The sequence below is a fragment of the Pinus tabuliformis genome, chromosome 4_2, assembly GCF_031772625.1.
Source record: "Pinus tabuliformis cultivar Carrire ecotype Pingquan chromosome 4_2, CPIR1, whole genome shotgun sequence".
Taxonomy (NCBI): Eukaryota; Viridiplantae; Streptophyta; class Pinopsida; order Pinales; family Pinaceae; genus Pinus; species Pinus tabuliformis.
The window spans coordinates 232,813,976-232,823,939 of NC_142304.1; positions in this window are offsets into that span (position 1 = coordinate 232,813,976).

The window sequence follows — 9,964 nt, forward strand, 5'->3', positions numbered from 1 at the left end:
AGATCAAAGAATAGAAATTTAAAGACAAGTTAATCAAATGTCCTGGCATCTATAAATGTCCTGGCAAATATATATGTGACAATGCGAAAGAAAATTCAATCTGCTTATATATGAAGTGTTCCATGATTATTATTTGAGAGTACCATCCATGTTTTGCAAAGTTATTACCTTGTCTAAATACCATATTTTATGGATCTACCATATCCAACAACATAATTCTTCTATTGATCAGATGTATGAAGTTCCCACTTAATATGACTTCCAATCTCGTATGAGAAGGAAAATGAGACGAGTGTAGCTTGAAAGACGTTTTGGTTTGCAAACGTAATATGGATGGATCGTTATGCCTGACTCTGGAAAACTAATCGATGCAAGGGTTTCTTAATGCTCTACATAGAAAAGAGGATACCCAATTCTTCTAAGCTATCGAGACTTGGCTTTGATACCTTATGATGTGAATGCGAGAGTGATGTAATGATTTGGCATGCAATCTCAAGGTATGATTTTTGGAGTAAAGCTTGCCTTAATCCTGTGATTACACAAATGAACCTTATGGAAAAATGAAGTCACGAAGTCGCTCTCTCATTCAAAATCTTGTAGTAGTTCTTGGAGATTCTAATAATAGGGTCAAAAATGATTCAAGGAATCTCATTAACAATTCTGTTACATGGGTCAGGTCTCATTAAGAAATGTGCAGTATTGATTCAAGCTTCAGGGCCCAGACAAAGGCTCACGTTCAGGCCTATTTCGGCAACCTTAAAAGTATGTTAAAGGAGGTTTGGGTGGATTGTGGAGAAAAGTATTCATATGAAGTCCATTAGTAGCCATACTAGACAAGGAGCTTTTGAATTGATATAACAAATTTCATAATGTTAAGTATCTTCAAAGTCTGTGAAGGACCATTTGAAGATTGTTTGTTTGCCTCAGTTGATGAAAAACATTCTCTTGAAAGACTTTTGAGGAAGTCATTGAAACATATTTTGTTGACATGATACTAGTCAGCAAAGAAGTATATGAAGCATTCCTTGATTAATTGATAACAACCTCATCACATTTATAGAAGCATGGGACCACATGGCACATTCTTGTCCTATTATGATTTGAATGAACTATCCCATCTGCACTTGCACATGACTGATTTAATGACCTTAATTGTCATACGAGACCTGAAAGAAGCAGGCAAGTTGTATTTCAAGAGGGATACTTCCTTTGGAGATACTCATTATATTGCAGAGTATGTTTTGAGACTGCAAAGATCTAAGCTTTTAGATACCATATATATTATGAACCTTGTACTGCTACAGAAGTATCTTGCATGACTGAATACAGGTTCTTGTTAAGAATGCGAATGATGTCTTACATTGTACTGTTGTGATCATGATTATATTGGCTGAGGTATGTTGCTAGTATCAGGATGCCATTACTTGATTCTAGTTGTTGCTAGTTTCACGAGTTTGTTTATTTTCTTTCCTAGTATGAGTTTGTAAAGGCAGATTTGCATCTAAAAATGTGTGGTTGGCCTATAGAATTCAAGGATTTTATTTATTTTCTTTTGAACATTCTATATTGTTTAACCCTACCTTTCACCATAGAAGGCAAGGAAAGAAACTACTGGATGTTGGCATTATGAGACAAGTATTGTCCTTGATGGCAAATCACACTGATAACAAATCCTAGTGCAGAAGGATAGCAGCAAGGAATTGATGATCAGTCTACAAGTATGAAGAAAAATATATACGCGCTGGTTCACTATATACCAAGTCGCGTATACGCAGGTTTGCTATATACCAAGTCGCGTGTACATGATGGTTAGCTTCAGTAAAAGCGCGTGTATGTGGAAAACTTATCTTTGGTCCACGGCGGTTATTCCTTGGAAGTTGTGCCTATGGTTTCGGACCTTGGTGTCTCGACGGACGTGTTGATCCCTAGTTTTGAAGCTGATGGTATTGGATTTCTATGGTTTTGGCTCTTGGTATTGAACAAGGCCTAAGGCTATATAAGGAGAAGGAAATCATTAGGCAAGTGTATCTGAAAAGTCTTGAATATCTGATGAAGTATTAGATCCAGTATGCAGGTTATTGGTTGATGATGTATTGCTTGATCCGAAGCTAAAGAGAGATCTCATCGGTTGATGGAGAACAAGATCTAAGGAGAGATCGGAATCAAATGGTTTGAAATGAACTATATTTATATGGTTGATTATGCGTATTTCTAGATCTGCATACTGACGCAATGCTATGTTCTGGGTATAACTGATGTCTGGTACAGCTGCAAGTTATGAAAAAAATATTTTTAGATCTGTACGCAGGTTGTCTTCGGTAAAACCGCGTGTATACGCGGGTTGCTCTCATTGAAGTAGCGTATATCTTTTGAAGCTTGATTTTTGGGTTTGCAGTTGGGTCTGGCTGTTATTGCAGAGTTCTGTAGTCTGCTCTGTGTTCTGGTGACTGGGTTTGACAGGGTTTCAGTGGTTCAGTAATTCAAAGATTGATGATGCTAGTATTGGTTGTTTTATGCTTCAATGATTTGTGAATGAATCATGGTCTTCAGATTGTAATGTTGTGCTTCAGGAGTATCCAGTCTGAAAATTGATGAAAAGTGGTACCTGAAGGAAAGAAGATTGTAGGCCAGCACCTACGTACTAGTATCTTAGCTAGTACAAGAGCAAAGGGGGTTGGAGCTCCCTTCCAAGGAAGTTTGGAGAACGAGAGAAGGTTGAAGCCTTCTGCAGGTTGTAGCCTGCGTACTAGTATAAGGCTGCACCAGTACAAAAGATTGTAAACTGAAATTCTTATTAAAGAAATATAGAGACGACTTGCAACAGGTGGTTTTCACCCACATTGGGTTTCCACCTTATATCATGGTGTTCATGTGTGTGGCTTTTGTGTGATGATCTGTTCTGCTATACTGCATCTGTTTGCTCTTAATATGATGAATAATGTCCTGATGCATTTAACTAAAGATAAACTAACTGAATTATAAGATTTATGGTTATACGCTGGTTTCTTTAGACACAGTAGCGTGTACATGCTGGTTCACTTAACTGAAGTAGCGTATATGTTTCTGAGCATTGAAAAATTTTTATTGATCTGATAATACTGATTCACCCCCCCTCTCAGTATTATTTCCAACAATTGGTATCAGAGCAGGTCCTTCAGAGAAGCTTGATCGCTTGAAGGTAGATCGTTCATCATGAGCAACTACGAGAGAGAAGCATCAATCAGGCCACCGGTTTTTGATGGGACAAACTTCAATTATTGGAAGGTAAGAGTTACTGCCTATCTTCAATCTCTTGGTACAGAAGTTTGGGACATCGTAGAGACAGGCTACACTTTTCCTTCAGCTACTCCTACAGATGCAGCCGAGAAAAAGAAATATGACACAAATGCGAAAGCAGTCAATACTCTATTGGGATGTATATCTCAATCAGAATTCATGAAGGTAATGCACTATAAATCTGCAAAAGAAATATGGGACAAAATTGTCACAAGCTATGAAGGAGATGAACAGGTAAAGCGTTCTAAACTTCAAACTCTCAGGATTAAGTATGAGACTCTCAGAATGTATAATGATGAAAGTGTGGCTAACTATTTCCTTAGGGTAGATGAGATTGTTAATTGCATGAAAAACTTGGGTGAAGAAATAAAAGAGGCTATTGTGGTTGAAAAGGTTCTAAGATCTTTGTCCCCCAAGTTTGAATCTAAAGTGTCTGCCATAGAAGAAAAGGAAAATCTGTAAATTCTTACTATGTCTCGGCTTCACGGGATTCTAACCGCTTATGAAATGAGAAAGGGAGGTCCATCAGACAGAAGAGAAGCTGCCTTCAAGGCTTCAGGCAAAGAAGAGTATTATGAAGCAAATCACGTGCCAGAAGATGAAGAAGAGGAATCAAATTTTGTCAGAAATCTTCAAAGGGGTTCTGGAAGGTTCAGAGGTAAGTTACCTTTTAAATGCTTTACTTGTGGAAGAGTAGGTCATTATGCTGCCAGATGTCCTCACAAAAATAAGAATGACAAGGGAAAGGAACCTGTTAAATGGAACAAGAAACAAAATGAAAAGAAGAAAAGCTATTACACTCATGAAGATAGTGATGGTCTTTCAAATAGTGATGAAGATGAACAAGGTAATAGATATAAATTGTTAATGGCTTTTGAAGATGATGACTATATGGATGCTATAGATGTAGAAGGCTTTTGTGAAGAAATGAAAGATCTCAAAGTTTGCTTAGAAGAGAAGAGTGCTATTATTGATTCTCTACAATGTCAACTAGCTGAAAAGGAAAAACATCTTGAAAAATTGGAATGTGAGATTGTTTGTCTTAGAAAGGAGATTGAGAAAACAAAAGCGATTAATCTTAAATTTGTTAAAGGATCTGAAACCTTGGATGAGATTATGAATGTGCAGCGATCTCCTCTGATCAAGACAGGTCTTGGATATAATGGAGAAACATCTCAAGCCTCTACCTCTAAAAGCTATCTTGATGCAGCAAGGAGAAGCGAGCAAAGGCCAAATAAAATTCATCAGGTGAATCAGGGACAGTTTACCTCAAGAACAAATAAAGACCATCAAGAAATTCAGGGACAAACTGCCTTAAGGACAAACAAAAGCTACAATCAGCCTCAGGTAAAATCTTCCCAATTTTCTCCAAGAATGAATGTGAATAGAAGCTACAATCGGTTGGATGATAGATCTGATTATCGCATAAGTTTCTTTAATGGCCAATGCTTTTCTTGCCATAACTTCGGTCACAAAGCAGCTCAATGTGTTGCCTACAAGACAATCATGACTAGAGAAGCACAAAAGCAAGGGAGAATGACTGGAACCATGAAAAGGACTTATAACAACTTTTCGGTTCTTGAAAATGAAGTTGAATGCTCTATTTGTAATAACTTTGGTCATGAAGACTTTGAATGCAGGAGCAGGTTCCGGAAGACAACTTAGAAGGAACAAACCTCAAATGTCAGAACATGGAGAATAAAGGAACCGCAACCAGAAAGATGTGGGATAGCCTTTTATGCAGAAGGTCAAGAAAGTCTATGGTACATTGACAGCGGATGTTCGAAGCATATGACAGGGGACAAAGAAAAGCTTGAGTCATATACCACATTAGAAAAGGGGAAGAAAGTTTCTTTTGGAAACGATATCTCTGCAGCCATAAAAGGAAAAGGTGTTGCTCCATTGAAAGAGAAGGTCAAAGCTGGAAATGTTTTTTATGTTGATGGATTGAAGCATAATCTTCTCAGTGTCAGTCAGATGTGCGATCAAGGAACAGAAGTAATATTTAGATCAAATGGATGTTGTGTTCGTAACCTTGATACAGGTAAAACAGTGATCAAAGGAAGAAGGACTCCAAATAATCTATACATATTTGAAGAAGGACCACAACAATGCTATTTGAGCAAGGATGATGAACACTGGCTATGGCATCGAAGGTTGGGGCATCTAAGCTTTTCACAAATAAGGAAAGCATGCAAATATCAGGCAGTTCGTGGTCTTCCAGATATCAAAATTCCAGACAACACTATATGCAAATCTTGTCAGTTTGGAAAGCAAACCAGAACTAACTTTCCAGAGAAGGAAGGATCAGCCAGCATACCTCTTGAGCTAGTCCATACAGATGTATGTGGTCCATTTAGGAAAAGGACACCTCGAGGAGAAGAATATTTGATATTATTCATTGACGATTTCTCCAGGTTTTTCTGGTTAGGGCTTATGAAGCACAAGGATGAAGCATTCGAAAAATTCAAATCCTTCAAAGCCTTGGTTGAAAATGAATCAGGACACAAAATTAAGTGCCTCAGATCTGACAGAGGTGGGGAGTTTACCTCAAACGAATTTTTCGATTTCTGTGAAGAACATGGGATAAGAAGAGAATTCTCTACAGCTAGAACTCCTCAGCAAAATGGGGTTGTGGAAAGAATGAACAGAACAATCCAACAAATGGCTCGTGCTATGCTTGATGAATCAGGTACTCCCGCAACTTTCTAGGGTGAGGCTGCACATGCTGCGGTTATTATTCTTAACAAAACAAATGTCCGAGTAAACAGCACTCAAACACCTCATGAGATCTGGAGTGGTGAGACTCCTTCAGTGAAGCATTTCAAAATCTTTGGGAGCAAATGTTATATTAAGAATACTGATGAGCAACTTGGAAAACTTGAACCAAGAGCAGATGAAGGCATTCTTCTTGGTTATTCTCCACATAGCAAAGCTTACAAGTGCTACAACAAAAGACTTGGCAGAATTGTTGACAGCATTGATGTAGTGGTTGATGAGAAGGGATATATTCCTAGGCAAGTTCATCATGAAGACATTGAAGAAGATGAAGGCTACCCTAAAAGGCAGAATGATGAAGAAGAAGAACCTCAAGAAGAACCTCAAGAAGAAGAAGAACCAGAGGAGCAGACAAGGATAGAAGAGAAGACTCCATCTAGATATGTTCAAAAGAATCATCCAGAATCTCAGATTGTGGGGCAGAAAGAAGCAGGAATACAAACAAGAAGAAGAATTGCAGAAGCTTCAAGCTATTTGGCATTACTCTCTTCCACTGAACCACAAAATGTGAAAGAGGCATGCAAAGATGAATGTTGGGTCAAAGCAATGGATGAAGAACTTGAACAGATCGAAAAGAACAATACTTGGGAATTGGTTCCTAGACCAAAAGATAAAAATGTCATAGGGACTAAATGGGTCTTCAAAAATAAATTGAATGAAAATGGAGAAGTAATTAGAAACAAGGCCAGACTTGTTTGTAAAGGGTATGCGCAGCAAGAAGGAATAGATTTTGAAGAGACCTTTGCTCCTGTTGCAAGACTTGAGGCCATCCGAATGTTCCTTGCTCTCTCAAGCTTTCAAAACTTCAAGGTATTCCAAATGGACGTGAAATCAGCCTTTCTGAATGGAGACTTAGAAGAAGAAGTATATATTGAGCAGCCAGATGGTTTCATTCTTGGGAACGATCCAAACCTTGTATGCAGATTGAAAAAGGCTCTCTATGGTCTCAAACAAGCTACAAGGGCTTGGTACTATCGTTTGGACAAATATCTTCACAAACAAGGTTTTTCAAAAGGATCAGCAGATAGCAATCTCTATATGAAAGTTGAAAATAACAAATTGCTAATACTTGTTGTGTATGTAGATGATATTATCTTTGGTAGCAATGAAGAGGCTATGAGTCAGAACTTTGCCTTGGTTATGCAGAAAGAATTTGAAATGTCATTACTTGGAGAATTGACATACTTTCTTGGATTGCAAATCCAACAAAATGAAGGAGGTATTTTCTTGTCTCAAACCAAGTACCTCAAGCAGATCTTGAAGAAGTATGGCATGGAAGATTCAAAGCCAGTTTGTACCCCCATGGTTATAGGATGCAGCCTCAGTGCAAATGACGAATTAGCAACAGTTCACCAACCCACTTATAGATCCATGATTGGGAGTTTGCTTTATTTGACAGGTACCCGACCAGATATTATGCATGCAGTAGGAATTGTTGGAAGATTTCAAGCCAACCCAAAGGAAACTCATCTTCAGGCAGTCAAAAGAATCTTCAAGTATCTTCAAGGGACCCAAAACTATGGCTTATGGTATCCTAGAGATACATATCTCACTCTTCATGCTTACACAGATGCAGATTGGGCCGGAAGTGTGGATGATAGGAAAAGCACAAGTGGTGGTGCTTTCTTCATGGGTTCCAGATTAGTATCTTGGTTTAGCAAGAAACAGAGTTCGATTGCCTTATCTACAGCTGAAGCAGAATATGTGGTTGCGGCATCTTGCTGCACACAACTTCTTTGGATGATGCAGACCTTGCAGGATTTTCAAATCACTTGCACTCCACCAGTCTCTATCTTATGCGATAATACAAGTGCAATCAGCATTTCAAAGAATCCAGTCATGCACTCAAAGACCAAGCACATACCAATCAAGTACCATTTTCTTCGGGAACAAGTGCTTGAGCAGAAGGTCAAGTTGGAGTATGTTCCTTCTAAGGAACAAGTTGCTGATATTCTCACAAAACCACTGCCCAGGGAAACTTTTGAATATCTCAGACAAAAACTTGGAGTAGTTGATGCTCCATCCTGCTGTCGAAGCTTGTCTGTTCTACAGAAAAGTGGTATACGCAAGTTACGTAAGGGATATCCGCGTATATACACCGATTTATGATGGGAAAGTCGCGTGTATGGTGTACGTGTGTTGCAGAAAGAATATCCGCGTGCATACGCTGTTTTATGCAGGAGAAGTTGCGTATATAGAGTTCTGAACAGCAAGGGCAGACTCCGGTTGGAGAAGGTATGAGATGGGTATGCCAGAATTCTTCAGGCTCAGTTTCAGGGGGTGCAGCAGGCACAGGTTCAGGGGGAGCAGCTTAAAGTCTCATAAAGCATTGTTGGCATTTAGATGCTTTTGGTTCTAGTACACAACTTTGTTGATTTCAGGAGAAGGAGCTCAGAAGGAAATCTTGGTTGCTGATCTAAAAGATGTGTATCAGATGATGCTTATGACTTTCATAAGTCTTGGTCTAGATTTGTTGTCTCTATGTCATGTATCTCTTCTGTGATATCTCTTTTATGGTGTCAAGGTCATGTAACGGCCTATGTTGGTTTCCCCACTATGCCTGGGATGAATGATGTAATATAATTGGTTGTTTTTGATGTATCCCCTCTTGGTTGGGAGTATGGATTGAGTCTTTTTGGTGATAGGAAGGTCCCTTATGGTGTATAAGTCTTGGTTCTGTTGAAGAACATCTTTTGCAGATCTTGCCTACAGTGAGGGGGAGCATGTTTCAGCACAGCCAAGCAAAGATATCAGCATGTACTCAGGGGGAGCACAGCCCTTTGCCCTTGATGACAAAGGGGGAGAGTGATTTGATTTGGTGTTGTTGCCATCAAGTCCAAAGGGGGAGATTGTTGGCATTATGAGACAAGTATTGTCCTTGATGGCAAATCACACTGATAAAAAATCCTAGTGCAGAAGGATAGCAGCAAGGAATTGATGATCAGTCTACAAGTATGAAGAAAAATATATACACGCTGGTTCACTATATACCAAGTCGCATATACAAGCAGGTTCACTATATACCAAGTCGCGTATACGCAGGTTCGCTATATACCAAGCCGCGTGTACATGCTGGTTGGCTTCAATAAAAGCGCGTGTATGTGGAAAACTTATCTTTGGTCCACGGCGGTTATTCCTTGGAAGTTGTGCCTATGGTTTCGGACCTTGGTGTCTCGACGGACGTGTTGATCCCTAGTTTTGAAGCTGATGGTATTGGATTTCTATGGTTTTGGATCTTGGTATTGAACAAGGCCTAAGGCTATATAAGGAGAAGGAAATCATTAGGCAAGTGTATCTGAAAAGTCTTGAATATCTGATGAAGTATTAGATCCAGTATGCAGGTTATTGGTTGATGATGTATTGCTTGATCCGAAGCTAAAGAGAGATCTCATCGGTTGATGGAGAACAAGATCTAAGGAGAGATCGGAATCAAATGGTTTGAAATGAACTATATTTATATGGTTGATTATGCGTATTTCTAGATCTGCATACTGACACAATGCTATGTTCTGGGTATAACTGATGTCTGGTATAGCTGCAAGTTATGAAAAAATTATTTTTAGATCTGTACGCAGGTTGTCTTCGGTAAAACCGCGTGTATACACGGGTTGCTCTCATTGAAGTAGCGTATATCTTTTGAAGCTTGATTTTTGGGTTTGCAGTTGGGTCTGGCTGTTATTGCAGATTTCTGTAGTCTGCTCTATGTTCTGGTGACTGGGTTTGATAGGGTTTCAGTGGTTCAGCAATTCAAAGATTGATGATGCTAGTATTGGTTGATTTATGCTTCAATGACTTGTGAATGAATCATGGTCTTCAGATTGTAATGTTGTGCTTCAGGAGTATCCAGTCTGAAAATTGATGAAAAGTGGTACCTGAAGGAAAGAAGATTGTAGGCCAGCACCTACGTACT